The sequence below is a fragment of the Herpailurus yagouaroundi genome, unplaced genomic scaffold (assembly GCF_014898765.1).
Source record: "Herpailurus yagouaroundi ecotype Mexico unplaced genomic scaffold, PumYag 141, whole genome shotgun sequence".
NCBI lineage: Eukaryota > Metazoa > Chordata > Mammalia > Carnivora > Felidae > Herpailurus > Herpailurus yagouaroundi.
Genome location: NW_024412396.1, coordinates 9338326 through 9360807, shown reverse-complemented (window position 1 = coordinate 9360807; position 22482 = coordinate 9338326).

The following is a 22482-nucleotide window of genomic DNA, read 5'->3' as shown; positions in this document are numbered from 1 at the left end:
GCCATATCATATTTGAATCAGATAAAAAATCCTCGGGGCTCCTGGGTGGCTCAGACTGTTCAGTGTCTGACTTCGGCTCACGTTATGATCTCAAGGTTCATGAGTTTGAGCCCTCCACCAGGCTCTGTGCTGACAGCTTGGAGCCTGAAGCCTGCTTTGGATTCTATGTCTCTCTCTGTCTGCCCCTCCCCCACTAGCACTCGGTCTCTCTCTCAAACATAAACATTAAAAAAAGTTTTAAAAAATCCTCTCTGGTTGCAGTTTGGAGGATGGGTTGAAGAATGAATCAGTGGATTCCTTGAGCCAAATTAGACGGTTGCAGTAGTCCAGGTCAGAGGCAGCAACAGCCTGCTCTAGAATGGTGGCCGTGAAGACAGTAATGGGTAGATGTGAGAAATACGCGGGAGACAAACCTGCAAGACTTGGGGATGGATTAGATATGGGGGTGGCAAGAAGGGTCATAGATGACTTCTAGTCTTGAAGGGATGGTGATGTCAGTCACTAAGATAGGGAACACTGAAAGATGTCCAGATTGGAGGGTGAAAAGAGAAGGTGTAGTTCAATATTGCTGTTTATCAACATCCATATTATTTGCATGGGAATCAGAAGCTTTTTAAAGAAAGAATCCTGAAGACCGCCTGGGTGGCTCAGTCAGGTGAGCATCTGACTTTTGATTTTGGTCTGGGTCATGATCTCATGATACATGGGTTCAGGCCCTGTGTCAGGCTCTGCGCTGACAGAGTAGAGCCTGCTTGGGATCCTTTCTCCCTTTCTCTCTGCTCCTCCCCAGCTTGCTCGCTCTCTCTCTCTCTCTCTCTCTCTCTCTCTCTCAAAAATAAATAAATAAATAAACATTAAAAAAGAAAGAAAGAAAGAAAGAATCCTGAACATCATGTATATTGTGGTTCAGAGTCATTAGACCTACAGTTTTTCCTATGTAATACTTTTGATTTTATTTGTTATATATCTCTCTAGATTTCCCTTGGGCAATCCTATTGGTGTTTTCCACTAATAACAACCATAGTCATTTCAAATCATATCTTAAAGGAAGTTATATATAGAGGCATTGTGTGGTTTTGTTATGGATCATTTATGTAGAGTGGAGCACATACTGAGAGTTCAATTCAAAAATAAAACAAAGGGGCGCCTGGGTGGCTCAGTCGGTTAAGCAGCCGACTTCGGCTCAGGTCAGGATCTCGCGGTCCGTGAGTTCGAGCCCGGCGTCGGGCTCTGTGCTGACAGCTCAGAGCCTGGAGCCTGTTTCGGATTCTGTGTCTCCCTCTCTCTGACCCTCCCCCATTCATCCTCTGTCTCTCTCTGTCTCAAAAATAAATAAACATTAAAAAAAATTAAAAAAAAATAATACAAAAAAAGCAAAGGCTTTCTTAACATTAGTGCATTGTAATGTGTGAATATTGGTTTGGATGGATGTAATTGTAGAAATCAAATATGGGCATGGGGAAATATTACCTATTGCTCACTTGGCATTGATTTGTAGTGACAGCAGGTTTAGATAAAATCTGTGATCAATAGACTGTTACAACTAAATGGTTTCTCTCATTTCCTAGAGAGGAGAAGAAACCCTGATTGTTTTTCTAAAATTTTCTTTTCTTACAAAAGCATTATGCTTTCAATGTAGAAAATATGGAAAATAAAAGTTTCTATTCTAGAGTCTTCCCCCCCACCCCGCCAGATAGATGTCAGTTAAGAGGTTTAGAACAAGTCTCCCCAAAATGTTCCACTTTAGCATGTGGACAATTTTGAGCAGAAAGCATTTGAGACCCTGGAGCCTTAAGAGAAACTTTTGCCCCTCTCTTAGCTACCTTGAAGAATCTAAATTGGGGGTCTTACCCAGAGTTAGAGTTATTACCAGAGATAATCGGAGTGACCTATCTGTATGGCAGGGCAAACATCCAATTACCAAATTTCTGCTCTTCTTTTTGCCCTGTGTATTGCACTCTTGCCCTTTGCAACCCCAGACACCTAACCCGTTCCTTAGGTCATGATGGCATATGTATCTTGTTCTTTTTTGTCTTTAAATCTCTCTTGAATATGGGGTTCCCATGCATATGAGATTAAATTTGAGTTTTTTCCTGTTAATCTGTCTCATACCAATTTAATTATAGAGTAGCTGGAACAGCCTTTGAAGACTAGAAGAAAATCCCTGCCCCCTCCCCATCACATCAGTGAGGCTTTTGGGTTTTCTTTCTTTCTTTCTTTTTCTTTTCTTTTCTTTTCTTTTCCCTTTCCTTTCCTTTCCTTTCTTTTTTTTTTATTTATTTTATATGAAATTTATTGTCAAATTGGTTTCCATACAACACCCAGTGCTCATCCCAAAAGGTGCCCTCCTCAATATCTTTTCTTTTTTTTAAAGGTACACAGGGAGTGGGAAATAGAAAGGATCTAAACAGAATCTCTCAATCCTGTTTGTGACCCACAATTCTAATTGTTTCAAAATTTTAGTTCCCAACTTGATTATTCTTAACACCACACTATGACTGGATGAGAAGCAAAATAATGTGCTTACATCTGTTATTCCCCCTCTGATGGAATTGACTGTTAAGGAGCTAATGTTGGTCATACTTTTGGTAAATCTCTAGTGTTCACTTTTAAGGTATTGATGTAGTTCTTTTTAAAAAATGACTTGTTCTTGTTTGGTATTATTTATCACCTTATCTCTTTAAATTTATTTATTATCTCTTTAAGTTTATTGATTTAAGTCTATTTATTGTATTTATGTTCTTCTTATGTCTTTCCCAATATTGCCACTTTAACTATATTGTAGAGGCCAGTTTTAGGCAACGGGCTTGAGCAATGGAAACCTGAATAAAGTAAAAGGGCCCACAGTGATCTGAATACAAACAGGCTCATCAAGTGACCCACCTCAAAGTATCCGTAGGCCCTAGCTGATCAATGAGCTACTTACAATTAGGCACAGGTACTGGGATACCTGGGTGGCTCAGTTGGTTAAGTGTCTGACTTTGGCTCAGGTCACGATCTCATGGTCTATGAGTTTGAGCCCCATGTTGGGTTCTGTGCTGACAGCTTAGAACCTGGAGCCTGTTTCAGCCTGCCTGTGTCTCCCTCTCTCTGCCCATCCCTCACTTGTGCTCTGTCTCTCTTTCTCAAAAATAGACATTAAAAAAAAAGTAAAACAAAACAAAACTGGGTACAGGTACCAAAACAGGAAAATTCCATATGTTCCCATACTTCCTTATTCCTGGCTTTAACCAAAGTTCTCCACCACTGCCTCCTGGCAGACAGTCTTTTGCTGTACTGCCTGCTGCTCCCTTCCAGTGTATTCCATAGACTTGTGTCTCCTTTGTTCTGCCTTGGTGAATTCTTTCACCCCACCCCAAGCTGCTGGCCTCCACCCTTCCACCCAATCGGGGCGCCTCAATATGTTGGTTGATGTCCTTAGCTGTCTCAATATTCTGGCCTTTGAGCTGAAAGGGAGCAGAATAGGACACCCCAAAATACACTTTCTGGCATAAGGATTATTTTGAGAAACTGAGGCTGTATGCTTGGTTCCTGGTGATGAGGGAGCATGGGTCAAGCTGAGAGCAAAGCACAGGCTAACAGCAACCGCCCCCTCCCCCTCCAAGGTGGGATATGTGTGATATTCCTCGGACACTCTTGGCTACCCAAGAACAGGGGAAAGGAAAGAAAACAAATTGTTGACTGATGGAGATCACAGTCATCCAAGACAGGAGTCTCCTTCAGTTTACCGATAACTTAGGAAACTGCAAGAAAAAGGCAATCTTATCCATAGACTAATCTACAGAAATCTATAGACTTCATTTCCTGGAGCCCTAATATCACCCTCATCAAGATAGATGTAAGGAAGTTTAAGTGCTTGCCATGGTGATGTGGGAAACAAAGGCAAATGAAAAATTAAATTCCCATACTGTCTACAGCCCATTGACAAATCCTTGAAACGGTCAGAGTGACCTTCCTCTAGGAGTTCAGCTGCCTCAGTGATGACACCTTGCCAGGGGCAAAAGGGAATCTTGCCTTAACATTATCCTGACCCTCCCCAGGATCCTGTGAGTCTCCTTAACACATAAAAATTCCTTTGTAAACCTCCTTCATCTTTAACCCCCAAGTATATGTTGGCAATTATACTCCAAGTATATGGCCTCTGATACACCTCTGAAGGGTCTCAAGACTGAGGTTTTATTGAATAGTAATAAATGGCATTTTCCTAACAACACCTAGCACCTCAAGGTCCTGGAAACCTTGCTTCCAAAATTCCTTAGAGACTTACGCTGTCCCTCCCACCCTCCCACCCTGAAGGTATATAATCAGTCACTCTTCACAAACCCAGTGCAGCTCTTTTTGCCCATGGGTCCTGTCCCTGTGCTTTAATAAAATCCCACCTTTTTTGCACCAAAGATGTCTTCAAGAATTCTTTCCCGCCCGTGGGTTCTGAACCCCCACCAGCATCCCAAAACCCCACCACTAGGACCTCTTTTGAAAGCATAAGCAGCACTAGAGTGTATTAGTTACATTATTAACTTAGTTCCAAGTTCTGTTTTGTTCCCGACTTAATTATGTTTTTTATGTTAATTAAGCCCTGTTAACGTTGCCCTTTGACTCTACCCCTTGGTTGCACATTGATTATAAGAATCTGTTGGGAAACAGATGATAACATTGGTCTTAAAATGATCTAACCTACCAGGTCCTGGCGGTATTTAACAATCTGGAAGAATGCAAACCTCCAGATTGTTTCAAAGACCACAGACTGCACCCCAGCGCCCACAAGGTTTCAAGACACATTCTTCACCCTCTTCCTATGTATTTACCTCCTTCCCCAAACATATAAGTGATCCCTAGGCTCATCAGGGCAAGGCAGCTTTAGGAATGATCCACGCCTTCTCATTGGGGTGCCCTTCTAACACTAAAGTTTTCTTAGCTTCAAAACCGATATGTCAGACACGGGCTTAATGCACACCGGGTGCACACACAGGTTTGGGTTTGCTAACAACATTGCAGACAACAGAAGAGTCTCTGAAAACAGAGCAGAAGTTAACTCTCTTGCAAGGGAAATTTACGTTAGAAAGAGAGCCTATATCAGGAGGAGCACTGTTACCAGAGATAACACGGGTAACTACCAAGAGACTCACCTGTGTCGCAGGGCAAATTTTCTTTACCAAATATTTCCTTGTCTCATCTTCCTGTGATCTGCCTTCTTACCCCCTCTCTTCTTCCTTAGCTCAGGATGGTATATACAGCTCAACTGCCTGGCTGTCTTTTTGGAGTCTCACATCTTTGTGGGGCTCCTGTACATAATTACAATGGCTTTTCTACCATTAACTTGACTGACTATAGTGTTTCAACTGTGACTGGTTCTAACTATCTGAAGCTGATAAAGGACGTGCAGATTGAGAGACCACCCTCTCACCCCACCCCATCCCACCCCTGCCCCGCCCTTCCTGCTTGCAATAACTAGACCTGATTGAGGACTCTCTTGACTGATAAACAAACAAGCTTGTTTTAACCAATTATATTGAAGGGGAGCAGAATATGCCATTCCAAAATACTCTTCTTTGACATAAGGATTATTTTGAGCTGATTATTTTTAAGAAACAGCAGACACAGGAATGTTACTGAAAACAGAGTAGAAGTTGACTTTTTGTGAGGGAAATTTACATTTATAAGGGAAATGTCCATTTGTAAGGGTGTCTCCTTCTCAGTACCAGGAAGAGAGGGATACTAAATCTTTAGAAACTCTTACCAATGAGAAGGCAGAGACTTAAAAGTCTATATAACAACCATACACTTGTTTACTGTGCTTTTCCTGATAACCTCCCATTACTGGCCTCCCCCTTCCACCCAACATCTTATTTAGTCTTTAGATGAAGAAGGCATTAAAGGTGATGGCTTGGGCCATTACAGAGAGTTACTCAGTTTTCCTAAGTCTCTTCCATGAATACAGGAGGCATACATGCTATTAAACTTGTTTGTTTTTCTTCTGTTAATCTTTTTTTTACAAGGGGGGGGTGTGTCTCAGCCAAGAACTCAGAGGGGTAGAGTTCCTTCTATCCTTTATTATTTTGCTTCCCCTACAGTTTACAAACTAAAAGATTTTTTCAATTCTTTTTTAAAATATACATATAATTTGGTTTTTTTTTTTTAATGTTTATTTTTGAAAGAGAGAGATAAAGCATGCAAGAGCAGGGGAGGGGCAGAGAGAGAGGGAGACAGGATCCAAAGCAGGCTCTGAGCTGACAAACAGACAGCTGGATGCAGGTCTTGGACTCAAGAACCGTGAGATCATGACCTGAGCTGAAGTTGGAGGCTGGACTGAGCCACCCAGGTGCTCTTCTTTTCAATTCTTAATTAGCTTAACCACCATAAACTGTCCTCCCTCTTCCCTTCCTAGCATTTAAAACCGCTGGCCTTTCCCCCCCCTAATGGAGTATAGTGAGTTTCTTCTAAGACATGGATTCCTTTGTCTGGCTGAGTTTGACACATCTTCCTAAACTTGCCTTTCTGGGCCTCCTCACTGCTCTCTGCCCCAGGCTACAATCACACTTCTCCACCTAGTTCACAACTATATTCCTTTTACCCTACCATTTCTTCTTCTTTCCTCATCTACCTCTTATTTTTATTAGTTTTCCTATTTTTGCTTCTTTAATTTTCCCAGGGTTGATTTGTTACTAGTTCACTTTTTTAGAGAACTGAAAGCTCTTTTTCCAATTATCAAAGAAAATTTTGGGGGGGCATCTGAGTGTCTCTTTTTAGCATCTCACTCTTGAGTTCAGCTCAGGTCATGATCTCACAGTTGTGAGATCGAGCTCTGTCTCCTGCTCTGTGCTAAGCCTGCTTGGGATTCTCTCTCTCCCTCTCAAAATAAATACACAACAACAACAAAAGGAACATTTTTCTTTTTTTAATCTTCCAAGAAAACTTTTGTATAAGCATCTTCTAAAGAAAATGGGCACCAGAGAAGGAAATGCCTATTTTCCTAAACTCTTTCATTTAGGACCTTGAAGCACCATCTTTGTGCACCTGTAGTGCTTAGCTCATTGTGGCTATTTATGTATTCATCCATTTACTTTCCCATAATAATTACATGAGCTGGCTTATGAAGAACCTTTACATCCCATGTACAGAGGATTTTGCTCAGCATCTAAAATTACTACTCCTAGAATATATATCATATATAGGCAAACATGTTGATTCAATTATACTGAGTTCTCTTATTCAATAAAAATTTTTTAATTCTCTCTTCAGATTTAAGTTAGGTCTGTCTTGCTGATGCCTGAACATTAGAAATGTAATGGCTAGCTTTGGCTCAGGGTCTTGTGCTGTGTCATCATATGCTTCTATTTTGCTAAAACATGCTGTAACTGAGCTAACATGAGTTCATGCCTTGGTGAGTTACAGGTAGAGACTGCACCAAGTGTCATCATACAAAGGAAACTTTATTTGCAACAAATAAATAGATCATGGGAAAACCTTTCAAAGCTGGGACTCCTTAAGGGGGAGTGAGTGGGTTCCTTTTATTTAGGGTTCGGATAAATATTCAGAAAGTGTAGTCTTGTCATCTCATGTAATGGTAGGCATAAGGTTGCACAGGCATACTTAGAAAACATGCCTATACATGCATCCTATGTTATGTTAAAAAAACTTGTGTTATTTTTGTGTTCCCTCCCCCAGGTGAAGATTTTAACATTATAATGAGGTAGAGGTAACGGTTGGACACTCCATTATCCGTTTGCCCAGGTGTGAGTTGGTGGTGGTGGAGCTCAAACTGGTGTAGGCCTCTGGATCTCTTCCTGTTTTTGCCTCTAAAAGATGAGGTTAACATTCCTATGAAGAAGGGGGGTGATTAGGGGTCTTGCTGGTGACAGTTTTAACCTCATTAGCCCTATGGGGCACCAGTTTCAAAGCTACCAAGCTGTTAGGTACTTGAATGTTGTCCCTCTCCCCCAGTACTATCAAAATAGCCTATTAATAAAACACAGCTGACTTTATTGTAGTAAGGAAAATCACTACCTTGAGGGAGTCTTAGTAGTGTCTTGAAAGAAGAGAGGAAAGTTGAGAAGTTGTCCTATTGAGGAGCAAGAATTCATGTCCCTTTCAAGGTCCTTCTAGCTGGACTAAAGAATCAAATTGACATAAAACAGATTGAAGAAAACAAAATTTAATAGAATATATATTAGGAATCCACACACACATGGACAGTCAGACATATCCAAAGACAGTCAGGCTATATATATATATATATATATATATATATATATATATATAATCCTGAAAGAAAGAGAGGTGGTAGGGATCTGGGCTTCAGAGGATAGAAATACAATTTAGAGGAAGATGAAAGGGAATAAATGTTTGGTAAACAAATGTTTGCTGGGCCACTCAGAAACAATGGGACAAAGAGGACTTTGATCAAAGTCACCTTGCTAGGCTCCTCACTGTCTATTAAATGTAGTTTATATCATAATGCAGTTATCCATGGTAATAGCTCTCTTCCTGGAGCAGGTTCTCTAAAATCTTTTAGGCAGTTGGGGGGAGGGGGTGGGAGCAGGTAAAGAGCTTTTCCTGAATCCTTAGGGTTTTTATCATTTTTTAAGTCAGAATAACCTTTATGCTAATGTGGCCCATCTTGGGGTGGCCTGTCCTTGGCTCTTATGGTCCCTAAACACCCTTCTAGTGAGTGGCTGACATAGAAGTCAAACCTCCATCTGGCTGACTCTACCAGCTCCCATCGTCAACCACAGAATAATATGGTGAATTTTATCTTAACCATGGTGGGTAATTTCATGTGAAAATTTTGTAAGGTTCAAATTGAAAACTGCTGGTGCCTCTGGGACCTTCCTGAGAGTTACTGCCATACTCTTCAATGGATTCTCTTTTATTTGCCTATTGGACTGAGTTAGAGTCCCGTTTATTTCTACATGAAATGCTTTTGTAAGACCAAAAAGTCTTCTCCAACGTCTACAGATTTTCTAAAGTTCTTGGGTTATCTATGAAATTTAGGGTCTTTAAGTTCTCCTCAGGGTCTTTCCATTCTACCTTTTCCATCCTTTTGTTTTGCATCAGAGGTTCTCACAAATATATAAACCAATTTTTATAGATCTGGGAACTCTAAAGTTTATGTTCCTAAAACTATACTAATAAATTCTTCTGTAAATGTTTTTCCATCTTGTTTAGGCTTTGGGAAGTCTTTGACAAGGGCTCATCACTTAAAATGATATAAGACCATCTAATCAACTATGAGGGATTTTCCTGTGGGAGGATTAATTTTAGGAGGTAATTGAGCTTTGGGCATTATACTGTTTGGCCAGAAAAAAGGGGATGTAGGTCAGAAGGAGAGATAGAAACAGAATGATATGTAGGAGCATAGAACCGGTGATGAAGAATAGATAAAAATCTTTCACTTCAAGGTGAGATTTGAGGTGTCTTGAAGAGAGCTAGTTTTAGGTTCTTCAAATTTTTATTTTGCTTTGGCTAAGCAATCTCTTAATAAAGCAATTCTGGAATATGAATTTCTTTGGCATGCTTCCTCAGACCACTAAAAACATGCAGACCATGGGCACTTAGTATTTTGTTCTTGTTTTGTTCTATGATGTTTATTCAGTGAGCAATTTTATTGATCTCTAAAGCTTACCAAAGTGGCCACTATAAATTCTATATTGGTGAAATTATATTACTTAAGCAGAAGAATTTGAGATGTAGCATAAATGCACCTGAGGAGTCCAGCCCAGAATAGATGACATAGATTTAGACTGAGTCTAATCCATGAGCATCTGGGAACAGTCAAAATTGCTGCTCATGTATTTTGTGAATTAGATCCCTAGTCCAATAACCATGCTGTCTCCAACTGTGATATAATAGAAAATATGTATTGGTCTCTGCCCCCAGTTCCTGGCACAGAGCTCCTGAGACCTTTGTGATTTCCTAAGTGATAAGAACACTAGGAATATCTCTTGTTTTAATATTAGTCTCTGTCTTCTGTCACTGACACAGAGCTCCTAAAATGTCTGTAATTTCCTGGGGATAGGAATGTGTTTCGTTCTAATGACGTGACTGGGTGGACTCCTGAATAGCTCCTGAATGAGGGATGGTCATCACAAAGACCAAGCCGTAATTAGAAGCTTGGAATTTTCAGTCTCATTCTCCCCATTCCTTTGAGAAGGAAATAAGGCTGAAAATGGAGTTCATGACTGATAATGCCTACATGATGAAGCATCCATAAAATCCCAAAAGTATGGGGTTTGAAGAACTTCCAGGCTGATAAACACATCAACTCCTGCAGGAGGATACACCCCAAGCCCACAGGGTCAAAAGCTCTTGGACTTAGGACCCTCCCAGAGATTGCCCTATGTATCTCTTCATCGAGCTCTTCATCTGTATCTTTTATCATATCCTTTAATAAACTGGTAAACATACAGTTGGGGTCAAGAATTTCTGTCCTCTGCAAGGGTTCTTCTCCCTGAACCAAGAATCAAATTGACATAAGACAGATTAGCAGGAGAAAATCAAATTTAATAGTGTACATAAGGGAAATCTACACAGGTGTGAAAATTCCAAAGATAAGCAAAATGAGGTATATACATCATTCTGAACTAAAGGGTCTGGGACTTCAGAGGAAAGGAATGTAATTAATAGGGCAATAAGAAAAGCAGATGTTTGGTAATTAGATGTTTGCCCTGCCATACAGATGGGTCACTCAGATAAAATTTATCTCTGCTAGTAACTCTTATTCTGAAAAAGACCCCAATTTAGATCCTTCTATATAGTTAAGGGAGAAGCAAAATTTCTTTTGGGTCTGTAGGGTCTCAATTGCCTTTGGCTCAGTGATCTTCATGCCAAAGAGGTTCAGCTTGGGGCTGGCTGCTCTTGGCCCCTGTAGTAAGTAAATGTTTCTCTGAGTTCTGTGAACCATTGTAGCAAATTAATTGAACCCAAGGAGGGGGTTTGTGGAAGCTCTGATTTACAGCTGGTAGGTCAGAAGCACAGGGGTGAACCAGGGCTTGCAATTGGCATCTGATGTGTGTGTGTGTGTGTGTGTGTGTGTGTGCGCACACGTGTGTATATGTGTGTGTTGGGCTGGGGGAGGGATGGGGCAGTCTTATGGCTCTGAGCCTGTGAAACCTGTGAAACCTGACGCTATCTCTGGGTTGACAATGTCAGAATTCAGTTACATTGTAAAACACCTAGCTGGTGTTGCAGAGAATTGTTTAGTGTGGGGGGAAAAACCTCCAGATGCTTGGTGACCAGAAATGTCAGAAGTATTCTGTCAGACTAGTAAAGAAGACACACAGGAAAGAAAAACAGTAGGGAAGAACTGTTTTTTGTTTTTTTTTCCCCTCTACACAGAGAGGTGGAAAAAAGCTTTTTTTTTTTTCTTTTAACACCAACTAAAAACTCAACTTCTAGTTCCTAGTGGATGGAAAGGGGGAAAGGGTAAGAGGAAATCTGACTCAGAACCAGAATCTCGGGGACTTCTCAGGACTAAAGGGAATTCCCATGATGTTTTCATACTTGACCAAGGGTAGAGTTTGTCCAAAGGACACCAGTCTGAGAAGAAATTTTCAGAAATTCTCCATTCCCAGGACAGCTCAATGAATGGTCTTATCATGGACCTACGCCCTTTTTCTTCTCTATTACTTTTCTCTCACAACAAAAAAAGAACAAAGATAAATAGTAATTATTGTTAGTAATTAGTCAGGTTTTCCAGGGCAAAATTTTGCAAATCTGATCTGATAATCATAGAATTCCTAAAAAGGGTTTCATAATCAGAGGAGTCAAAATAAACTCACCATTTAAGGAAATTAAAAAGAAAGAAAAGAATTGAGGTTTAAATCCAGAGTGGACTTACGTCCACACTATTATCTTGGAGACTTTTTAAGAAGAGGCTTAAGGGGCCTTTGAGGAGCGCTCTTTCCTTGTGGATGGCTAAGCCACTATGGTGAGCATATTTCTACTGTATTTTTATGGAACTGCAAAGATTGTTGAATATTGACTCCATAAAATGCTATCAAAATAGCCTGTTGATAAAGCAAAGTCATGTTTGTGTTTACTGCAGTATGGGAGATTACTACCTTAACAAAGACTTAGAAATATGTCTCAGGGAGAGAGTAACAGTGGTTTATTTATGAAGTTTTATGGGTTTGATTTAAGATAGATTTTAATGCTCGAGCAGGCCTGACAAAACTCATGATATAACAGTTTCATGTTAATAAATACAGCAAGCAAATCTTTAAGGTAAATAGTCATATGAGGAGCTTAATCACATTACCCATTGTCTTGAGAAGCGGATATTTTATTCTTATGATAGTAAGTTGGGCAGTCTAGCGGTCAGATAAATGGAATTTTGGCAAGTTCCTGAAACAAGCTACAGTTATTGCAATTTTCATCTCCTTGGGCAAAAACTTCCTACAATAGTAAATTTATGTTAACGCACACAGTTGAATAGTAATGTCATGTTGTAGACAGTAAGTTGTGGAGATAGTCTCATTTGTCAATACTTACCCCCCAACACACACATACACACTTTTTTTTCCTGTTGAAACTTTGGAAATTTAGGTTCAGGAGCCATATGAAATGTTGCTTCAGTTTGCAAAGTTCTTTCTGTTTGCAGTGACACTTTTTCGCTTAGTTGACTTAGAATTTGCTTTATTCTGTTGTCAGTTGGGATTTATTTTGTAAAATGAAATTAAAATGCCAACAGTGAATTTAAAGTGCATAATGGCCTATAAAAATGAGAACATTTAGCCACAATCAACATAACTTTTTCCATTTTAAATCATGGTCAAAATTGGAAAGAAAAATTTAAAAGTATGATTTCTTTTTTTTTTCTCCCAGCAGGCATTATTAAATATAGAAAGCTTAAAATTTCAGAAACAGTCTATGTTAACATGATTTAAATAAAATATTCTGTTAAGATCATTTAAAAAATAGAAATCTGGGGTAATCTTGGTGCTATATTTTCATTGTACACTTTAAAAAATGTTCTTTTGCCAAATTCAAAACCAGTTAAAAATTTGCAGAGCATACTTAACTTTTTGTTTCCAGATGATTTGTTGAAAATAACATCTTTTGATTTTAAAAGCAATGAAATTTTTATTATAACATTTTAGAAAATGTAACAAAGTACAAATAAGAAAGGAAAATTATTATTAAAAAAAAGGCTACTTTCTAGAGACAGCCACTCTATTGGTTTTCCATGCTGCATAATAAATTACCACCAAAGCAGCTTAGAACAACAACGCACATTTATTACCTCACAGTTTCTGTAGGTTAGAAATGCTGGCACAGCATAGCTGGGTTCTCTACTTCAGGGTCTCACCAGGCTGGAATCCAAGTGCTGGCTGGGTTGTGTTCTCATCTGGAAGTCCTTCTAGAGCAGAATCTGCTTCCAGACTCATTCACATTGTTGGCAGAATTCACTTCTTTGCCGCTGTAGGACTTGAAGGCCCCGGCTTCTTACTGACTTCTGGCGGGAGGTTCCCTTCAGGCTCTAGAAACTGCTTGTAGTTCCTAAAGGCTGCCCACAGTTCCTTGCCACATGGCAGCTTGGATTTTCAAAGCCAGCAGGATAATCTTTCTCTTCTTCAGTCTGCTAAAATGGAGTCATATTTATATAATGTAACATAATCATGAGAGTGACATTGCATCCATCGCCTTTGCCATATTTTATTGGTTAGAAGCAAGTGATCAGTTCTGTCTGCATTCAAGGATAGGGGATGATACAAGGGCAGGACTCACTGGGGATCAGTTTAGGGGGTCCACTACAGCCACTTTATTTTGGGGGGTGTGTATCTTTCTGTGCTTTCTTCTGTGGTTGCCCGCATACAGTATATTACATATACAGTATAAATTGACATTTATGTTTTGTCAGTATTCTTTAAGAACCTGTTTTTTTAATTTAATATATGTATACATAGTACTTATATGTGCTATAGTTTATAATAGTGCCCTAACTTACAATAAAAATATATCGTAGCTTACAGTAGTAAAATGTGTACTATGAAAACATTACATCAAATCTAAATGCCTGATAAGAGGAGAATGCTTACATAATTTTTAATTTTAAATCTCTCCTCTTACCGTGTATTAAGATTATTTCTGATTTTTAACTATTACAAATAATTCTTCCACTGAGATCTTGGGTATTAAAAAAGAATCATTAGGATAGACCAGTAGTGGGGAAATTCCAAGGTCAAATGTCAAGAACATCTTAAAAGCTTTGGACTTATAATACTAAATTACCTACCAAAATGGCAGTACCAATTTAAATTTGTGCTATTCCTCCAATTTGATAAGTGGAAAATAGTATCTAGCTTAATTTTCCAATTTTTCTTCCTTTCCCTATAAGTGAATAGGACATTTTCTATATGATTTATTCTCTACATTTTTTAATGATTACCTATTCATTTGATTATTTTTCTACTAGTTTGTAGTTTTTTTTTTTTTAAATGAAGAAAAGATATTAAGGGATATAAGAAGCATTGAAAGTTTGGTTTTCCGAATGAAAAATGCTTTAAGATAGGCTCCCAAATAAATAGATAATAACAAATACTAGCACCTTATAACATTGCCCACTGAAACACTAAAAAGTACAAGAAGTTCACAACATATTGTAAGGAAAATTCATCAAGAATCTGCTCTGTTATCTTGGAGGTACCAGACATACCATATGCTGTGTCTAGGAGTTGCTATGGCAACTACTTTTAAAATTTAAGAACAGGGTAAATTGTTGCCTAAAATCTCCATAACTTAGTGAGTCAATTAAGATCTTGTCAGAACACTGCATTCTTCTTACCTGGTAATGCTGTATTTCTTGTAGTTCTCTAGCATGTAAAGTCTCTGGGTCAGAGAAGAATGTATTTATTTCTGGCTGTTTAGGATCCTGGAAAAGAAGCTGTTCACTTGGGAGTTTTTCTGATTAGCCGATGAATCATTGTAAAGGAGACACAAGAAATAGCCTCACTGAAGATGGGCAGATTTGAGCATGTAAGTGTAAAATTGAGAGAAATATTTAAAGCCCTGGCTTTAAATAAGGAAACTAAAGTAAAGAGACTTGGCCACAGTTTTTTGGAGTTGGCAGAGCTGGGATTAGACCTCAGTTTCTTGCCTCCCATTGTGTCACCACACCGGACTATTTCCGCAGTTTAGTCACTTTTTGGAAAATCAAATTATGTTTTTCTTAAGGTAATGCATTAACCCACACACCAATGCCCTCAAAGTGAACTCAAAGCTTTTATAAGAAAATTATCAGTTTCTGACCCTCCTGCATCTCCTACCAATCTCAAGTTTTAATATTTTGATACTATCTATTGATTTTTTATAATGGGATGGAGATTTTAATTCTTTTATACTTCCCTCTGCCTCTTTTCTTCTCCTTCATACTTCCCAAATAATTATATAATATTGTTAACCCAGTAATGAAATTTATGAAAATCATGATCTTATAAAGTCATTGTTGACTACAGAAACAAGTAGATTCCTTTTTCATTCAACTTTTTATTTTCCTTGGGGTTAATAAATGTTTCATTTAAAAATTTCTAATTTTCTATGTATTCATTACTATTTTTTTTTGGTCACATACTTATCAATTATAAAACAATATATTAAAACACAATTCTAAATTCTAAACACTAGTTCAAACTCCCACTCTGAGATACACTTACTAAAGCCATCTTTCCTCTTATTTCCATCTAGACTAGTTGCTTTCTAGTCTGCTGCATAGTTGTTAACCTGGATTTCCCTTCATTGTCCTCATGTGTTGGAATCTTTGCTTTCTGAAATCCATGTCTTACTCTTTCTCCCATGTTGCTGAATATTATCCACTACCTTCCTAGCAGTTTATAGGAGGAAAAATTTTAAATTCTTGCATGTTTCAATTGACTTTAATTTCACCTTACATTTAATTGATAGAATAGGTATACAATTTTTAGTTGAAAATAATTTTCTTTGACAATGTTGAAGGCATTGCTACACTCCTGGGTAACTACTGAATAATGTTTTTTTTTTTTTTTTAAATCCTGGTGTTTTAAAATTTCACAATGAACCTTGGTAAGAGGCTTTCTTCATACATGATGTAGACCTTTTTTCTCCTAGAGGTTAATGTGCCTCTGTTCTGAGAAAGTTTCTTGTGTTATATCTTTGAAAATTTTCTCCCCCTTGGTTTTCTCTGTTCCCTCTGGAATATCTTCTGGGAGATTTGCCCAGATTTATTTGCCTATCCTACTATTAAAATTTTTAAATTTGAGGGGCATCTGGCTGGCTCAGTTGGTAGAATATGCAACTCTTGATTTTGGTGTTGTGAGTTCGAGCCCCATGTTGGACATAGAGATTACTTAAAAAAAAAAAATTGGCTTAATTTCTAGGAAATTCTCTCATGTTCTTCTTTTCATGGCTTCCTGTTCTTATTTCATGGATATATATATATATATATATATAATCTTCTCTTATTTCTTTAAAAATATTGATTATTTTAAAGGGTTTTCTACTTTTGTTGTATGCATTACTTCTATTTATTTCAAATTCATAAGTTGTTATTAGAAACCCCAAATATACCTTCTGAGGGGCATCTGGGTGGCTCAGTGGGTTGAGTGTCCAGCTCTTGATTTCAGCTCAGATCATGATCTTGAGGTTCATGAGTTTGAGCCCTGTGTCAGGCTCTGCACTGGCAGCAAGGAACATGCTTGAGATTCTCTCTCCCTCTCTCTTTGCCCCTCCTCCACTCACATGCACTTTTTTTCTCTCTCCTAAAATAAATAAATAAACTTTAAAAGAAAAAAACCAAATATACCTTTTGAAAATAAAAAAAAAAAAAGAATTATGAGATTTGAATTCATATATACGATCTTATTTAACATTTTAAAAAAGATTTTGTATAAAAAAGTTTATATTTAATGTTTATTCATTTTTTGAGAAAGAGAGACAGAGTGCAAGTAGAGGAGAGGCAGAGAGAGAGAGGGAGACACAGAATCTGAAATAGGCTCCAGACTCTGAGCTGTCAGCACAGAGCCCAACGAGGGGCTCAAACTCACAAACCACAAGATTATTACCTGAGCTGAAATCGGAGGCTTAGCTGACTGAGTCATCCAGGCACCCCCAAGATTTTATTTTTTTAAGAGATCTCTACACCCAACATGGGGTTCAAACTTACAACCCTGAAAACAAACAAACAAACAATTACAACCCTGAGATCAAGAGTCACATGCTCTACTGACTGAGCAGGCAGGTGACCCTGATCTTATTTAACATTATGACAGAAAAATACTTACCTACTGAAATATGTTCAAGAAACTTCTTTATAAAGAAAGTTACTAAACATCAGTGGTTATGCATTTTACTTTTTAAATTTCCTATAATACATACAGTAGGAAAAATTGTGTACCTGTGTATACATACAGTATATATAAAACATATTATAAATAAAACTTTTAAAGTGTTTTATACTTTGGTGGACAGTTTGGTGGAAGTCATAGAAATGGAAAAACTATTGAGTCAGAAATTGCTTAGTCAACTTTCTCGTAAATTGCGAATAGTAGTCTCTGCTCACCACGTACTTTCCATTTATTTACTTATTTATTGAAAATCAGTTTTTTATTAAGGATTTTAACAGAGTAATAATATTAATAGAGACTTATAAGTGTATATTTAAAATGACAAGATTTAGGCGCCCACATTATTAAATTTAATCTAAGGCTATAAAATTAAAGCAATTGTTTTCTTTAGGATCAAATTAGTTGATCCTAAAGAAAACAACAAAATTCAGCAGCAAAAATGATTTTTATTTTTTTTTAATTTTAAATTAAAATTTTTTTGAGATTTCAAGTGGTACCTTTATTTTTTTATTTTTAAAACTTTATTTATTTACTTTTTTACAAGTTAGCATATAGTGCAATAATGATTTCGGGAGGAGAATCCAGTGATTCATCCCCTACATATAACACCTAGTGCTCATCCCAGCAAGTGTCCTCCTTAATGCCCCTTGTCCATTTAGCCCATCCCCCCACCCACTTCCCCTCTAGCAACCCTCAGTTCTCTGTATTTAAGAGTCTTTGATGTTTTGTCCCCCTCCCTGTTTTTATATTATTTTTGCTTCCCTTCCCTTATGTTCATCTGTTTTATATTTTAAATTCCACATATGAGTGAAGTCATATGATACTTATCTTTCTCTTACTAATTTCGCTTAGCATAATATCTTCTAGTTCCATCCACATTGTTTCAAATGGCAAGATTTCATTCTTTTTGGTTGCCGAGTAATATTCCATTGTATATATATATACCACATCTTCTGTATCCATTCATCTGTCAATGGACATTTGGTTTCTTTCCATACTTCAGATATTGTCAATAGTGCTACTATAAACGTTGAGGTGCATGTGTCTGTTCGAAACAGCACACCTGTATCCTTTGGATATATACCTTCTAGTGTAATTGCTGTATCATAGGGTGGTTCTATTTTTAATTTTTTGAGGAACCTCTATACTATTTTCCAGAGTGGCTACACCAGTTTGCATTCCCACCAGCAGTGCAAAAGTGTTTCTTTCTTCACACCTTCACCAATATCTGTTGTTGCCTGAGTTGTTAATATTAGACAGGTGTAAAGTGATATCTCATTGTGCTTTTGATTTGTATTTCCCTGATGATGATTGATGTTGAGCATTTTTTCATGTGTCTGTTAGCCATCTGGATGTCTTCTTTGGAAAAGTGGCTATTCATGTCTTTTACCCATTTCTTCACTAGATTATTTGTTTTTTGGGTGCTGAGTTAGATAAGTTCTTTATAGATTTTGGATACTAACCCTTTATCTGACATGTCATTTGCAAATATCTTCTCCCATTCCGTCAGTTGCCTTTTAGTTTTGCTGATTGTTTCCTTCACTGTGCAGAAGCGTTTTATTTTGACGAGGTCCCAATAGTTCCTTTTTGCTTTGGTTTTCCTTGCCTCTGGAGACATATTGAGTAAGAAGTTGCTGCAGCCGAGGTCAAAGTGATTTTTGCTTGCTTTCTCTTCTAGGATTTTGAAGGCTTCCTGTCTTACATTTAGGTGTTTCATCCAATTTGAGTTTATTTTTGTGTATGGTGTAAGAAAGTGGTCCAGGTTCATTTTTCTATATGTTGCTGTCCAGTTTCCCAGCACCACTGGCTGAAGAGACTGTCTTAATTTCATTGGATATTCTTTCCTGCTTTGTCAAAGATTAGTTGGCCATACGTTTGTGGGTCCATTTCTGGGTTCTCTGTTCTGTTCCATTGATGTATGTGTTTTTGTGCCAGTACCATACTGTCTTTATGATTATAGCTTTGTAATATATCTTGAAGTCCAGAATTGTGATGCCTCGAGGCTTTTTTTTTTTTTTTCCAGTATTGTTTTGACTATTTAGCGTCTTTTCTGGTCCCATACAAATTTTAGGATTGTTTTTTCTAGCTCTATGAAGAATCCTGGTGTTATTTGGATAGGGATTACATTGAATATATAGATTGCTTTGGGTAGTATTGACAATTTAACAATATTTGTTCTACCAACCCATGAGCACGGAATGTTTTTCCATTTTTTTGTGTGTGTCTTCTCCAATTTCTTTCATAAGTTTCTATAGTTTTCAGTGTATAGATTTTTCACCTCTTTAGTTAGGTTTTTTATGGATTTTGGGGGCAATTATAAATGGGATCAATTCCTTGATTTCTCTTTCTGCTTCTTCATTATTGGTATATAGAAATGTAACTGATCTGTGCACAGATTTTATATCCTGCAGTTTTGCTGAATTCATGGATCAGTTCTAGCAGTTTTTGGTGGAATCTTTTGGGTTTTCCATCTAGAGTATCATGTTGTCTGCAAATAGTGAAAATTTGACTTCCTCCTTGTTGATCTTCTTTTTAAAACTTTCTAGAAAGTAGAGACCAGTTTTCCTCTTCTTTAATTTGTTGTTCTGGTAGGGCTACAATTGGATCCTTTGTAAATATGTGATATTAAGGTGTGATATTGTGTATAATAAGAAATACACATTTTGGTTTTCATTTCTGGCTTCTGGCCAGGGCTCCTAAAACCTTTGTAATTTTCTAAACAGTAAAGGTACTGGAAGCATCTTTTGTTCTATAATTTACTCTTTGACTTTGGTTCCTGATACAGAAGTCTTCAATCCCTTTGAATTCCTTCAATAACAGGAAATCTTTTCTAATGAGGTGACCCTTGATGGGCTCCTGCGATAGCTCCTGGATGAGGGCTGGTCACCAGAAAGACCAAGCCATGATTAGAAACCTGGAACTTTCAATCCCACCTCCCATGCTCCAGGGAGGGAAAAGGGGCTAGACACTGGGTTAACAATTGGTGATGCCTAGATAATGAAGACTTATTCAAAGCTCCTAAAGTATGGGATTTGGAAAATATCTGGGTTGGTAAATGAACAGAGGTGCTGAGAGGGTATGTCTTCTCATGAGGGGGCTATGAGTTCAAGCCCCCTGTGGGACTGGAGCTTACTTAAAAAAATAAATAAATAAAAGCACTATTTAAAAAAATGGAATCAAGTTAATGAAGAAGGCGTGAAAGGGGAGCCTGGGTGGCTCGGTTGGTTGAGCGTCTGACTTCAGCTCAGGTCATGATCTCACCACTCGTGGGTTTGATCCCCGTGTCGGGCTCTGTGCTGACCGCTCAAAGCCTGGAGCCTGCTTCTGATTCTGTATCTCCCTCTCTCTGCCCCTCTCCTGTTCATGCTCTGTCTCTTTCTCCAAAAAGTGAATAAACATTAAAAAAAAAAAAAAAGAAAAGGCACGAAAGCTCTGTCTGTGTCCCTTCCCACATACCTTGCCCTATGCATCTTTTCCATTTGGCTGTTCTTGAGTTGTGTTATTATAATAAACTGATACCTAGTAAGTAAATGGTTTTTCCTAAGTTCTGTGAGTTATTCTAGCAAATTATCAAACTCCAGGAGAGTGTTGTGAAACTGAAATTTATGGACGGCCAGTAAGAAGTACAGGTGATAAACTGGGTTTTGTGATTAGCATCTGAAGTGTGGGCAGTCTTGTGGGACGGAGCCTTCAACTTGTAGGATCTGATGCTAACTCCAGACTGATAGTGTCAGAACTGAATTGAACTGTAAGGCACCTTGCTGGTGTCTGCAGCGAAATGGAGAATTGCTTGGTGTGAAAAACCAAACTGAGTGTCACATAAGTGTGTAGAGTAGTAGTGGAAAACAGTGCATTTTCCTTTCATAAAGGGTTCTGTTAAAAAACAAAATTCAACTGAATAAATTTTAAAGATCTTATTGGCTTTATGCAATGATTCATGAGTTGAGCAGCACCCAGTTTGACAGATAGAAAGGAGCTCTGAGGAGCTGTACAAAATGAAAGACTTGTCATAGGCAGAAGGGAGCAAGAATAAGGAAGATATACTAAGCAAAAAAGTGAGTTGGTTGTTGCAAAGTTACTTTCTCTTAGAGGAGGCAGAGGTCTATCACCTAACTAGTGCTCCTCAGGTAATTTGTGATTGACTAGTTTAAGATTCCATTTTGGGGAGAACCAACACTATAATTAAGTTAAGTATCAGTTTGGTGATGTAGGGTTTAGCATAAGAGACTCCATTTTGGGCCTCTTGTCTTATTTTTTTTTTATTTTTTATTTTTTTTTATTTATATATGAAATTTATTGTCAAATTGGTCTTGTCTTATTTTTTAAGTTTGCTTTTATTTTGAGCTCTATTTAAAAATTGAATTAAGTTAGGGGCACCTAGCTGGCTCAGTTGGTAGAGCACGTGAGTCTTGGTCTTGGGGTCATGAGTTCAAGCCTCATGTGGGCCTGGAGCTTAGTTAAAAAAATTTTTTTTAATATTTATTTATTTTTGAGAGACAGAGAGAAACAGAGCTTGAGCAGGGGAAGGGCAGAGAGAGAGAGGGAGACACTGAATCCCAAGCAGGCTCCAGGCTCTGAGCTGTCAGCACAGAGCCTGATGCGAGGCTTGAACTCATGAACCACGAGATCATGACCTGAGCCGAAGTCGGACGCTCAACCAACTGAACCACACAGGTGCCCTGGCCTGGAGCTTATTTAAAAAAAAAACAAAACAAAAGTATGGGGCGCCTGGGTGGCTTAGTTGGTTAGGTGTCCAACTTCGGCTCAGGTCATGATCTAACGGTTTGTGGGTTTGAGCTCCCTGTTGGGCTCTGTGCTGACAGCTTGGAGCCTGGAACTTGCTTTGGATTCTGTGTCTTCCTTTCTCTCTGCCTCTCCACCACATGTGCTCTGTCTCTCTCTGTCTCTCTCCCTCTCAAAAATAAATAAAATGTAATAAATAAATAAATAAACCAAAAATAAAAGCACTGTTAAAAAAAATTGAATCAAGTTAGTCATTACCCCTTTTCTTGGTTTGATCAATGCAAAAGATGCATCTTTTCCAATGTAGCTGATCTCTTTGGTGTGCTGTTTTTCCTCATTTTCCCAGGCGGTACCTTTCTGGTTTCTCTGTCAAACCTTTCTCACGTAGATTTTCAGCATTGTTTGGTAACGGTGTGTAGGTGAA